Consider the following 15,037-nt stretch of genomic DNA (forward strand, 5'->3'; position numbering starts at 1 on the left):
TAACTCTACTCATCGATGATTATCATCACCAATATGCTGTATAACAACCAATACCATATTTTCTCTGGGTTTTTGAGTTATAACAGACATGTTTCAAAAACACATGGTTACAACGTCCAAAAAAAAATAATCTAAGACAGAAACCGAGGGTCAAGAGCCCAACTAAAGCAAACACTGATCTCTAACATGGTAACTTCAAATGAAACAATAAATCAACATCTAAACCTTAGTTCATTCTCAATTAGATCTTCTGTAGACGTTTGACAGAAATACAGTCAGTCTGGTTATTAATAAATGGAGCTGGTGATGCTGTTTGTGGGGTTGTTTAATCAGATCTTGAGAGATTTAATGTATTTTATTTCAGTTTATTTTATCTAAGGCTGTGTCTAAAGTCAGTTGTAGTTCTTGTGTTTCTCTTTTCTTCAGTGATTCTGTTTGTTAACAGCAACTGTTCATCACTAATTCACAATTATCACTCAATTATTATTCCACTCCTGGTGGAATGACCTGCCCAACTCAATCCGAGCAGCTGAGTCCTTAGCCATCTTCAAGAATCAGCTTAAAACACATCTCTTCCATCTTTATTTGACCCTCTAACTTGTTTTTATTTTACTTTATAACACTTTTGCACTCACTATTCTAATTCTATTTAAAAAAAATTTGTATTATTTCTTTTTTATTTTTTTTTATAATACAATTATAAAAAAACCTCTAACACTAGCTTGCTCTATTCTTTTTCTATTCTATCTGTTTTCTTTTGATTTATTATACTATTTAAAAGCCTTTGCTACGTGTACTGCGTTTAAGCTGAGACTTGTTATAGCACTTATATATCATTACTCTTTTGTTGTTTTTGATTGCTTCCATTGTCCTCCTTTGTAATTCACTTTCTATAAAAGCGTCTGCTAAATGACTAAATGTAAATGTAAATGTAAACATTGAAACAAACTGATTGTTAATAAACAATACTGATTTTTTTTTCCTTGCAGAAAGAACTATCATTTCTTTCTGAATACACCTGAGATATTTCAAAATAAAGCTCTCAGCTAACTTACATCCAGGTGTAACAGTGATTTCAGTAGATGTGGAGTTGAGTCCCTCATGACCGCTTATGGTGCAGGAATATCGGCCTCCATTCTTCGGCTCGACAGACTCCAAAACAAGTATGTTGTCCCCATGATGTTGACTGTGCAGTTGCCCATCTTTCATCCAAGTGTAGGTTGGTACAGTCATGGAGGGGATGCATGAACCGCAGATAAACATAATAAAGTCTCCCTCCATCACAACATCAGACTCTGTCTTTACCTCCAGCTCCGCATCTGGACCAGAAAGAAGAAGTCTATGCTTAACGTGTGTTTATCAGCGGTAACATTACAAGTAACATAAATTATGAAATCAGATTACTTTAAATTACTCAAGTCACTAGTAAAGTGACACATTACTTGTTATTTACAAGAAAATATCTGAGTTACTTTTTCAAACAAGTAACACTAGTTACTTTGATTTCCTATTTTCTTCCCTTTGTTGAGAGAAATCTGGAGTAAGTGCCGAAGCATTGTGTGCACTGTGTAACAATGCTTGCTGTATTGACTAAATGTGAGCATGCATTTACTCCACTCCCTTGCACAAAAACAGATTCAGTGTTCCTCAAAATGAATATAAACAGTGAAATGCAAACTCAAATATGAGGCAAACATGCAATAATTAAATGTTAAATAACACAAATATCAAAAATAGTGTGATTATTCCTTTAAAAATAAAGAAAAAAACAACACACACAGATTTTCTGAAGAAAGTAAAACATTTCAAATGGCCAAATATTATTGTATTGAGTTTAATTCATTAAACATAGCTTCAGATTATTAAAATGTCATTAGACCATTAAAATTAATCAGAAAAATGCTAATCCAATTAAAACAGCGGGGGTTTGAGATAAACTAAATTTGGGGAAAAAATTAAAACTATTTCATATTTTTATTGCTGAACGTTTAATATTTTTGTTAAACTATAATGTGTAGGATTTCAAATTAATCAGACCTAAAGTTTTGATTACAATTCATTTAACCATTCAGAATCTAAATGGATAAAAGAGGTAATCCAGGTACATTTTAATATATCCAGAAAAATTCTACAGTCCAGGAAAACAGAAGTGCCAAAATAGTACAAATTGTAGTAAGCATATGCCAAATGCATGTCAAGGGAGTCGTTAATCATGAAACTGTTAATGCAATCATCCATGCTGACGCTGATGATCTAAACCCTCCTGAGCAAAAATGGAAATGAATGGCATGGAGCAAAAAATGCTGTGAAAAAAACAGTAGAGAAGATAGCCGTGAGGTCAACAATGAGATTGGTACTGTGGAATTTAGCTGATGTCAACAAGGACTAAAACTGATTGTTTTTCCGCTCAAGAAGAGGTTTGTGATTAGCCGGTTCACTTGAAGCTTCCCAAAGGAGGGCCAATGAAGCTACCCCAGTTTGGAGAAGAACGCGTCGTGGGAGGTGATGAGATTAAGCAGTGCAGTGCGTGTGAAATGTGACATGAACGCCTCTTCTTAGATGACCCACACCAGTTGAACCAGTGGGCGGATGCTCGTGATATTGATTGCAGCCGATGAGACCGTCAGTGCACCGTCCTGGTAATCCACGAGACAAGAAGATAAAGTTTGAGTCGTTCAGACTTCACAGCCGAGAGAACAGGCAGACTGAGAGAGAACAACAGCGTGTGGAGCTTGATCTACACCTGGCAGGGCTCCATTAGGTGGTGATAATGAAGATGTGCAAAGTGGAGTTATTTCTGATGACGATGACCTACAGTACAATTCAAGGCAAGTGGCTGTCGCAAACCTGCTCCTGAAGGGCCGGCTGTCCTGCTAGAAGTTGTGTCACCTCAACCCTAATCAAACAAAGCCTGAAAACCAGTTAATTCAGCTTTTCAGAATCAGAAGTATCGTCATGCATATTTGTTGGAGCTAACCTTTGAAGGATGCTGTCCCTCCAGGATCAGCTTTAGATACGGATGATTTAAAGTAAAAAAAAAAAAAAAAATTCTTCATTTCAAAGCCTTATTTCAAGAAGATATCCACTGGCAGGAATGTTCTCTGAAGTGCTTTTAAGAAGCTAGAAAAGTCATAAAAAGCACATAAAAGTAGTCATCATAGGACTTTCTCAGATAGCTTTGGTGAGGGAAAAGGCTAGAATATACGTGTTAGTTGACGGAAATCAGTGTTATTTGTCATCAAACCAGTGTCTAATATTCCTTTGAAATACCAAAACCACTACATGCTGGTTTTTTTTTTTATTTGCCTAAAATTAGGCATGTCAGGTTTTGGTATCCACTACTCTCACATATTCTGTTAAGTTCAGCATTAAGTTACTAAAACTGAGTGTATCCTTAGTTTTTACAGAGTGTGTAAGTTTACTTGAGTGATGCTCAGGCTGGCCGGACGGATCCTGCCGCTGAACCGGATCCCTCGCAGGACCTTTAACCATGCACTCGGTGACAGATTCGGGGCAGCTCAACAACATCCCTCTTGAGGGTGAGACAACCATTGACTTTGAATGTTATCTGGAGGTCTGTTTAGGGTTCGTCGAGGTTGGTTAAATTTCCGACTTTACTGTCCAGAAAAAACAATATTAATGCAGGCAGTGGCAAGGTGTGTATTTTTCATGGTTTTATATTTTGTCTCAGTGTGGAGGACTCTCCCATCTCTAGAAGCCTCCTGTGATCTGGAGGATGCCACAGAGCTTTGTATGTGACCTAATCAGAAGATATGCCTTTCTGAAGTAAGTCAGGAGTTTATTTTGAGCACTTGGACCCAAATCTGATTTTGTGTTTTTTGCGTCTGGGGGGTGGTTTACAACCATTAGGTGTATTAATAAAATAACAGTAAAGACACAGTCTTTGAACAGGACCGTAATTTTGATGTATTTCTTGCAGTCAGTTATTGATGGACGCCACGCAGGAAGATGAGGGAAGATTGGCTTTGGGCAACAAGGGCAGAAAAACCTCCGCTTCCAAATCAGAAAAATAGCATAATAACAATATATTTGAATGTATTTTACTGCACATGATATAATACTACAGAAAACAAGATGTAAACAAAGAAAGACTGAATAATTGGCAACGGATGAGTTCAGATAGCAGGCATGGTTTTCCAATGTTCAGTTAGAGCACTTGATTTGAGCAAAAGGTCAAAAACTGCATTAGAAGTTGCTCTGTTTCAGTAAGCCTAAAGTTAACACTTTTCCTATGGGTTCAAGGCATAGTAAACAATGTAATTCTGTCAGTCACGGGTGGTTACCCCAAGGGACTGAAGGGTCCGTAACCTTAGCAAGCCGGTTCTCAAAGTGTCCAGTCATAAAATCGGGCAAGATCCAAATTCGCTGTTCAAAAACATTCTGGGCATAAATAAAATGAATCTTTCTGGTTGTTGCTGTGTGCACGTTTGATTGTCGGTGAAGTGCATGGTTTTAAAACTACAAAAAAAAAAAAAAAAAAAAAAAAAAAAAAAAAAAAAAAAAAACAAAAAAAAAAAAGTGTAGTCAAACTGAACCAAGTTAAGCTGATAGTGCTGTGATATGACACACAGGGTTCCAAAAGTTCTGTTTCATGTTTCTTGTTTTTGTCCCAAGGTACAAATCATTTTTAAACTATATCATGAACTTCCTTGTCACGTGAACAAAACGGCCTGATAATGTTTTCCAAATGTTGTAAAATAGAAACATAAAACAGACGACGGCGATTTTTTAACTGTTAATGCCAAAGGTATAGGCAAGCTTTAAAAGAGCAAAACATGTAAATAACATTAAAAGCGTTTACTATATTTCACCACAGATTTAATCAACAAGAAATTTTTTTTTTTTTGTACAATAAGAAGAAAGCGATCGCTAGGTCACAGTGGTTGCACCCTGTAGTGGCAAGCAACTGGCTTGTGGTACAAGTTTTGTTAGAGTGAAAAAACAACACCACTGCAACACAAGCGGAAGACAAAAAACCGTTTTGCAAAATCAAACCACTACCAAAAGAGCACACATTGCATGCAAACTTTCACACAAGCCATTATGGATGGAAGCAATTAAAACTGGAATTATTAAAACGATACGTAAAAAAAGTGCCTTCTTGTATACGCGTGGCCAGATCTTCTTCGTCGTTCAGAAAAGTCGCGGTTCAACGCTATGTTGATTTTGGCGTTACACGGAGGGCTGATAGGTTTGTCGCACGAGCGGGCAGGAATCTCTTGGTGTGGCTTTGGGCCCCGGTGGCTCCGCACAGGGGACACACGGTACTGGCTCAAGTACGGGCACGTCACGTCTCATCAGCCGCGGTCTTGTAAGTAGTGGCGGAGGGAACAAACGGCTTAGGCTCATCTCGTTGTGTGTGTTCAGAAGACTGCAGAACTTCTTCTCCGGATGGGTTGCTGCGGGTGTCTCTTGCGTCGTTCCGGGTCTCTTATTTCGGGAGCCGTAGTCAGGGTAAGTCGCGCTCAGCGTCGGGCCGCTTGGAGACTCCAGGAGCGCGTTTCTGAACGCTCTGCTGGCCGCTGCAGACTATGATCATGTCTGCCAGGACCGCATGTAATCCTCACAGGGCTGAAAGTAGGTCTTGATTTGTCGACTACATAGATCTCATGAGGTCCGACAAGATTAATGGAGAAGAGAAAAAATGCCATGACAATCCCCAGGTGCTACAGAACCGTGAAGCACGTCGCTTAGTGTCACGCTGTGGGTTTGAAAAGGGTGTACGTTCACGGCAAGAGCCAATTCTGGACACTATGAGTTTGCCAATTGCCCTCTGAACCGACGAAAACGATTGGTGGAGCAGATTGAAATAAAGCAAGAATACTTTTAAACTGTGGACGGGATGTTGCTAGTGTAACACCATACGGGGTAAGCTGTCACTATGAGAGCACGCTGTTTATTGACACTGATTGGAGAAGACCGCTTTTTTGAAATATTGTAGGAATTTAAAAGATAACCTGTTAAACTGTATGCAAAATTGCAATAACAATATGGAGCAACTTGCTAAGTGTTTTATGAAAAATAGTTCAACCTTTCATTACGATCCTTATATTCTCATCTTATATAGCAAAAAATATTACAGGTGGAAATTAATATTCTCATTTTAATGTAAAAGTTCAATCAAAAATATGAACATTTGCTGCAAATGTAGTCACCCTCAGACCATCCAAAGTGTGGATGGGTAGATCCTCTGCGGTTGACTGGGGTGCCATTTGACTGGACGAATTGTTATTATGAATTATGGACTCATATATTTTGGCCAGAAGTGATGTTTTAAGTTAAAATGTCTTGATGAATTTTATTATTATAATTTATTTATTTATTTATTTTTACAAACATGCACAGTTTGACCTCACAAGACTTTAACTGATGGACTACTTGTAGATTATTGTGATGTTTTTATCAGCTGTTTAGACTCATTCTGACGGCACCCATTCACTGCAGTGGATCCAATGGTGAGCAAGTGATGTGATGCTACATTTCTGATGAAGAAACAATCTCATCTACATTTTGGATGGCCATGTGATGCTACATTTCTGATGAAGAAACAAACCAACGTAAAAAAAAACAACAACAAACACATTAACAAAACAACAAAAAAAAAAAAAAAAAAACACTGAGAGGTATTTGTGGACTACTGAGTGAAATGTAAACATAGGCATTCTGACAACTAGATCTCTGGTCTCAGTTGCAGTGTACACAAATAATAAATGCAATTATTGATCTGGATGTGTGCATTCGTGAGAGATGTTAATATGTAAGTTAAATATAAAACAAATACAAGGTAATTCTATACATATGGTATACCTTTATTTAAATTTTTTTTTTTTTTTTCAAAAATGTATCTTTTGAAAACACTGATTCTTCACAAAAAAAAGTCTGTAAAACTAAAAGGGCCAGTCCATATTGCGGTCACCGGGGTGACTGAAGGATCCGTTCTGACCTGAGACAGAGAAAATAACTCCTGTTGAGTCCAGCTGTGCAGTGACATGAGTGGTTGCATGAGGTACAGTGTCAGATATTAGACCTGTAGTAGCGCAGTTTAAGAGCCGAGTACAGCTCAGGGGTGTTGGTGGTCATGACCATGTTCAGACAGGATCCTGACGTGACCTCCTGACCCCTCAGATAGCGGTGTGGCACATGGAGACAGAGAGAGCTGCTCCCGGTACGGCTGCACCTGCACACACACAGCTGAATTACAGTGGTGATGTGAGTTCTGTAAAACATGATCTCTGTGTTGTGTGTGTGTACGTCAGTTGCTGATCGCTGTGCTTTCTCTCCTGTACCACTGCAAGGTTTTCTTGACTGCAGACAAACTGAAGAAGTCTGACTTCAAACGGGACGCCTTCTGTCCACTCAAACTCTCATCTCTGAAACACACACATGCAGATTAAATGCTGGGGACAAGTATAATTCCAAAGGAGTAATTCACCCCAAATTAAATCATATTATTATTTATGCAACCCATTACGCCTTTTTTTTTCCTGTGGAAAAACTAAAAGGAAAAATTAAGTTATCAAGGGCATATGAATATGAAAGATGGACTATTTTTATGGTATATTTTAATAAATCTTCTAAAGGTCTTCTTTTGTGGTCTGGGTAAAGTGAGCTGGTGATAGGTTGGTAGTAGTGACTTTTGCCTATAATTATCAAAGCTGCTAATGTGCTAAAGTTTCACAGTTTCTGTTACTGGACCATGTGTATTTCGTTTTTTTTTTTAATAACATCTGCCCCGCAAAAATGTCAAACAATTCTGTGTTTTTTCTGTCAATATGGAGTGCTGTGTGTACATTAATTGAGGGAAAAAAATTAACTTAAATGATTTTAGCAAATTGCTGCAATGTATAACACAAGAGTGAAAAAATTTTAAGGGGGTCTGAATACTTTCCGTACCCACTGTATACGGGGGGCAAACCCTTAGAGATGTACATTCTCTTTTCCAGGAGGTCGCAAAATCGAATATGTAATCTATAATTGAATATGTTCATTAGGAAGGTAATATAACAATATTAATATAATAAAACATTTAATTTCAGAATATTGTTTATTTTGGAATCTCAAAATATAATTTAATATAAATTAAAAGGCAGTAAAATAAATACAGTTAAGGCAGTAAAAAAAGTGTGATATATATAGTGATGAGAAATAAAATAAACACCTAAAATGAAAGCAATGTCAAAGCTCAATGCAAAATGTAAAGCTGCTGATGGTTTGAGGACAGGTTTTGTGAGCTTCACCTGAACCGTGATGTTCAGAGAGGCTCAGGGGTTTGTGCACCTGTAATGGGTTGATGAGGTCTCTGCGCTCCTCTCTAAGATCCAGAAGCTGTGACGTGCTTATTCATCAGGAGATGAGGCAGAATCAGGAGTTTCAGCATCTCTGAAACACAAACTCTATCTGTGCATCGTCTGCCTCGCATGGTGCCAAGTGTGTGTGACCGGCTTACCTGAGCAGTCCTGAGCTCTATTATGGGATGTTGGGGATCTTGCAAACTGTTTGTGCTCCATAAGACCAGACTCTGCAGATACTGTAACATCAGCATGACATAAAAAAAAAAAAGAATCACTGCAGCATAAAACACTGGCATCTAATGCAATATACAGCCTTTTCTTTTCCGTGTATAAAAAAATAAAAGGCAGCGTGATTGTGAAAATCGAAAGCTTGTTGAAAGATTCTTCCTGAATCATTTCCTTCAGCAACAATTTTTTTTTTTTTTTGTGCAATTTTTAAATTTGTAACATTAAGTAACTTACCAAAAATGGATTTCTACATCAATTCACTTTCTAAATATATATGAATATGCAAATATCATAACTTATATACAGTATGTCTTACCAGAGCAAAAACAAATTGTTCACTTTCAGAAGGCAGATTAGTAATGAAGGTTCACATAAGACTGATCACAGAGCAAAACTGAGCTCACAGTGTGACACCAATATCAAGATACAAAACACACTTCAATTATAATATTTAAAAATGCATTTTAAAGCCCATTCAACAAAAGACAACCAATTGAATGATCAATAAACACTTTATTTTAAAAGTAAGTTTAGCAAAGTCAATGAAACAAGAATAAGAAAAAGGTTTTAGTGTAACCTGTTCATCAGGAATGGGATCAGGGTTTCCTCAACACTGCACATATTGTATGTCCTCCTCATCAGACACACTAGATTCAACTCATCAGATCATTAGTCGAGACTCCAACAGATAAAAGGAGACATCCAACGTGTGTATTGTTGAGGACACAAAGCATGTTTACAAACGACCTTCAAACCAAATCCTGCTGGCCATAAATTAGTAAAAGACTATAATTAAAAAAGGTCATGTAATTTCTGATAGGAAAAATACTCTAATAGTTTCATTTTTTCATTCCTTCCACATAAACCAGGGAAAACTTCATACAAATCTTCAAGGAAGTCTTTTATGTTTTATTAAAATACGCATACTATTAAAATAGTGTTGGTATATAAAATTGCTTTCAAAAAACATGGGATGTGTTATGGGTTTTACAGCTGATTGTACCATACATTTTTTGTTAAGTCAGCAGAGTCAACATATTATTACTCATAATACAGTTCATAGGAAATAGACAGCAACTGTGCGATATGAAGAAAATGAACACCGTAGAAAATGTTCTTTTTCTTTTTTTTTTTTGCTATGCTAAGTAGTGTTTTGTGTGTGTGTAGTGCGGTCCAGGAGGTCTTTATGGAGTAGTGTAAAGGTAGAGAAACAGACACTTGAAGGCAGCACCAGCATCTGAAACGCTTCACCAGCTCTGAAATATCAGATATAATATAGATATTAGTTTATTTAAAGGAGTAGTCCAAAAACGGAAATTTGCTGAGAACAGGCCAACCCAATATGTAGGGGAGTTTGTTCATGGAAACAAGTTTGGAGAAACGTAGGATTACATCACATGCTCACTAATGGATCCTCTGCAGTGAATGGGTGCCGTCAGAATGAGAGTCCAAACAGCAGATAAAAACTTAACAATAATCCACAGGTAATCCACACCACTCCAGTCCATCAGTTAACATCTTATGAAGTGAAAAACCACATGTTTGTGAGAAACAAATCCACCTATAAGGTGTTGCAACTTAATACAAGAAATATGAGTCCATAATCCATAATGACGCTTCATCCAGTAAAAACCGCTGTCTATCCACTGTTGTCCTCTCACATCAAAATCCACCAACTTATTTATTTAGAACTGCTTGTAAATGAGTACTTGATCTGTGCATATTTCTCTCCTGATTCAGGCAAGACGGATTTTTTCACTGGAGGAAACAATATTATGGATTATGGACACACATTTTTGCCAGAAGCAACATTTTGAAGCTAAAAATGTCTTGCTTTGTTTCTTAAAAGCACACACACTTGTGGATTCCTCGTGGATTATTGTGATGTTTATAGCAGCTGTTTGGACTCTCATTCTGACGGCACCCATTCACTGCAGAGGATCCATTGGTGAGCAAGTGATGAAATGCTATACATTTCTCTAAATATATTCTGATGAAGAAACAAACTCATCTACATTTTTGAAGGGCTGACACATTTTGATTGCGCATGCATTTGTTGTATGACAGCAGTCGTTCAGAGGAGGCCGCAGGACTTGGGCGGGCGGAAGGGGTTGTCGCTGGACGGCACGCCCACCAGCAGCGGGGTCTTTATGGGCGTTCTGCAGGCAGAAGTTCTTCAGGTCTGTGGCAGCTTGAGAAACCTACAGAAATTACAATTAAGACAACATGTTAAACGATAACATGCACTGAGTGCACACACCCCTGAGCAAATTTAATAGTTTTAGTCTATATTTTGAATTTTTTTTTTTTTTTTTTTTTTTTTTTATAGAGGGGTTAAAATCAAGAATTCTGAACCTTGCCTTATCTAATGTTCAGGATTCTGTTCTGGAAATGTATGCAAATTAGTGCATATTTAATGCATACATATTTTTTTATCTAATGTTCAGGATTCTGTTCTGGAAATGTATGCCAAATTAGTGCATATTTAATGCATACATTTTTTTTATCTAATGTTCAGGATTGTGTTCTGGAAATGTATGCAAATGTTAGTGCATATATGTAATGCATACATGGATATTTTTTATCTAATGTTCAGGATTCTGTTCGTGGAAATGTATGCCAATTAGTGCATATTTAATCCATACATATTTTTTATCTAATGTTCAGGATTCTGTTCTGGAAATGTATGCAAAATTAGTGCATATTAATGCATACAATTTTTTTTATCTAATGTTCAGGATTCTGTTCTGGAAATGTATGCAAATTAGTGGCATATTAATGCATACATATTTTTTTATCTAATGTTCAGGATTCTGTTCTGGAAATGTATGCAAATTAGTGCATATGTAATACATGGACATTTTTTTTATCTAATGTTGCAGGGATTCGTGTTCTGGAAATCTATGCAAATTAGTGTATATTTAATGCATACATTTTTTTTTTATCTAATGTTCAGGATTCTGTTCTGGAAATGTATGCAAATTAGTGCATATTTAATGCATACATGGAGTGTTTTTTTTTTTAAGCCGATTGGTGTACCTTGGGCCCATACATTTATGGTGTAATAAGCTTTCTATAAGTTCTCTGCTTGCTTTTGAGCATTAAAACAAAGTGGCATGAGGAATTTTATAAGATGTAAAAAGTCAGTAACTGAAAAACAAACACTACTTTGACAAAATAACATTGGCCAACATTGCATTAATAGTGAAATTTATGCACATTATTATTAAGAAGAAAAAAAAGGCATTTTGCATACTGGGGTCTTCAGGCTGGGGCACCATAATTAATGCACACAGAAACAAACTGTAGGATTTGGACACCATACCAAAGGTTTTACAAACTGTATGCAAAAAGTAACATAATACTACAATGAAGTACCCACAGTATGTAATCTGACACCATCACTCAGTACCACCACCGTCTGCATAGATTACATTATTAATGAGCACGAGAAAACAAACTTCTAAACAGTTGTCTGAGGAACTTACGCCCGAGAAGAATACCATTCTGGCAGTGTAGGAAAAAAACTCGTATAAAACACATTAAAAGCATATCGGACGTCAAAAAACTAAAGCTATTTACCTATACATGAGTTAAAACGCTTTTTTAAGTGTTGTGGGTTTTGTCGGGTTGCGTTAGCACTAGCAGTGACTCAAAACCGGTTAAACTCATCCATAAACTCTCACAATCCAAACTCTTTCACGGTTATTGTTGAAGCTGGCATACTTACGTTGATTCGTCGTAGTTTTTTGGCCTCTAGTCTGAGCTGTTTGACGGCTTTCCTTTCTGCGCCACAGCCACACTGCTGAGTGCTAGGCGTTATGGTGGACATGATGACTGACGGACGGCTGAGGAGAGTTTGCGGAAGTTTCACGCTCGCTCACGCGCGCGCGCAGCTGCGCGCACACACAGAGTCTGGTTAGCTATCCTGTTGTGGAGACTCTCCATAGGCGCGATGGTTTTTATAATGTACAAACTGTATTTTCTATCACCCTACACTAGGGGTTGCCACCTTCATCAAGACAAAATAAGGGACACTCATTCACGAAGTCAAAAAAAAGTACACAAATTAATCAGTAAGGAACTCATAGCTCAACAATAAAACAGGAGAAAACATTGCTCAAGTATGTAAACTTTGCAGAACAGAAACACATTAATATTGTATTTTTAAATGTGATATTTATAATTATTTATTATCGTAGCCTTTTTGGACACAGTTCTGCAGCTGTACCCTGGATGGGATGAATTTTTATTATTTATTTATTATTTTTTATCCATTTGCTTAAATTAGGACTACATTAATATGTCATTTATTTTCCCATTTTTATTTAAATTAAAATAAATTATAATATAAAATTATATTTTATATGAAAATAAAATATACTTTATTATAATAAAATTATAATAATTCCCGGGGTGAAAAATAAAAATAAAAAGAATTTAAATGCCAAATTGTATATGACATATATGATTATTATTTATTAATTATATATTTATGATAAATATAAATGCCAAATTATAAAATGGGGTGGAAACATTAATTATGCCAAAATCTATAAAATTTATTTTCTGTTTAATCATGTTTAAAAATCATTTAACAATTGTGTCTACGCAAGCTCTGATAATGTATGGAATATTATCTTATCAGACTATCCAAATTTTAAAATTTAAATAAAATAGGCCTATACCTTTAGAAGCATGGATGTGTCTGTAACTCTATAAAGGTATGGTTCACCCAAAAAATGAAACTTTCTGTCATAATTTACCCAGGGTTTTCTAAACCTGCATTAAAGTTTTTGCTGTGCTTGAACACTAAAGAAGATACTTTGAAGATGTGTCTCAACTAAACAGCTGCTGGGTCCTCAGTATACTTCCATCGTGGAGGAAAAATAAAAATAAGAGTCATCATCAGAGTCACTTCGGGGGCCCGAAAATGTTTGGTTACCCACATTCTTCGTCATAGTATCTTCTTTTTATGTTCAACAGAAGAAAGAAATGGATTACAGGTTTGGAACAACTTGTGGGAGTGTAAACACATTTTTGAGTGAACTATCCCTTTAAGTCAGTCAGCTGTGAGCAACTTACCGACGCGCTTCTCTTCAAACTCTGCGTTCATCATTAGTTACTGGACAGATCCATTGATAACCCTACATCTGGAGAGCCATGTGTTCAAAGAGCAGATGTTGTGAGCTCCAGATGTTTTAAAACGCGGGTTTTTAGCGTGTTGCGCTCGTGTGAGGGCTTTAACACATGAGCAGTGGACAGCAACGCTGTTAACAGTCTGTGGACCCATGTAACATTACTTTCGCAAGTAGGCCTATACAAGTGAGGAACAAGTCATTTAAACAGGCTGAGTGTTTATTAGAGCCTATAATTCTGTTCCAGGAACACAAAAATATGACATTGTGACATACAAAAGCTGTCAGTGGGGTGGTGATTATCAAAAGTCACTGAAATGTACCATTTAGGTACTAATATTTACCTTTAAGTTACTATGTTATGTGTAAATATGGTACAAATGTGTAGCTTTTGAAAAAGCTTTTGTACTTTTTTCCCCCTGAGAGTGTAAGATATTGTAGTGTACATAATATGGCCCAGGCTCCTCCTTCGATGCAGGCCTTTTATCATTTCCAACTGATGAAGTCTACTCATGTTCAAGTCTTTGTCAAAAACAGTGTGGGAAATCATGCATGGTAAGCATGAGCTATACTAATAATGACATTTGACGCCTTCAGAGCCACAGTATTTCCAGTAGTTATGACTCCACTTAAGAGAAGTGTGGTCAGCAGTTTTTTTTTTTTTTTTTTTTTTTTTTTTTAGAGTTCATTTTTTTTTTTTTTCATAGTTTCACAGGGAAGAGGACATGTTATTTCGGTATCTTGTCTCACCAGTCATCGTCTTTACTTTTACAGGCTGTTTTTATGTTCATCATTAGAAGACTACAGTATCATGGTAATATATTTCATTTTAAATAATGTTTAGTTAAAATTACTGCGATGACCGATTGCTTACTGCACTGTGTTTTAACACAAGACGTAAAGTAGTACCTAATGAACAGTCTGGTCATTTATGGTCGGTTTAAGTCAAGCAATGATAAAAACAAGGCTGCAGACATACTTTTATTACATGCTTCTGTAGAAGGTTATGCAATAATGACAACAGAATAGTGTGTGAAGACAGATAGATGAGATATTTCATGGAGGTTTTTCAATGCTAAATCTCATATCTTAAAGGTGTGTCCAGCTCTACTGCTTCAGTCCTTCATCTGGATCTCTCTGATGGCAAAAGGTATATGATGTGGTAACGTAATGAACACCAGTTTTTACAGAAGACTGTTTTCCGATAAGCAGAAAACAAAGTTGTTTTACTGGCAGCATATGACAACTTCTCTTACAGCATCCTGTGTCACTTCAGTTGAAGTCAAAAGGGCACATTTTACACCTTTCTGTACTTGCAGTGTAGTCCCTTCTGAGCCCTTTAGTTTTAAGGTTCTTCAT

The 15,037-nt window shown here is 36.7% G+C and overlaps 1 protein-coding gene across 1 annotated transcript in view; it reads left to right on the forward strand.

Moving 5' to 3' along the window:
* LOC122135992 (lipopolysaccharide-induced tumor necrosis factor-alpha factor homolog) overlaps positions 1 to 15,037 on the forward strand; it is a 613,569-nt gene that overhangs the window by 392,097 nt on the left and 206,435 nt on the right. The window lies entirely within an intron of this gene.

Source organism: Cyprinus carpio, chromosome B1, assembly GCF_018340385.1.
Source record: "Cyprinus carpio isolate SPL01 chromosome B1, ASM1834038v1, whole genome shotgun sequence".
Classification (NCBI taxonomy): Eukaryota; Metazoa; Chordata; class Actinopteri; order Cypriniformes; family Cyprinidae; genus Cyprinus; species Cyprinus carpio.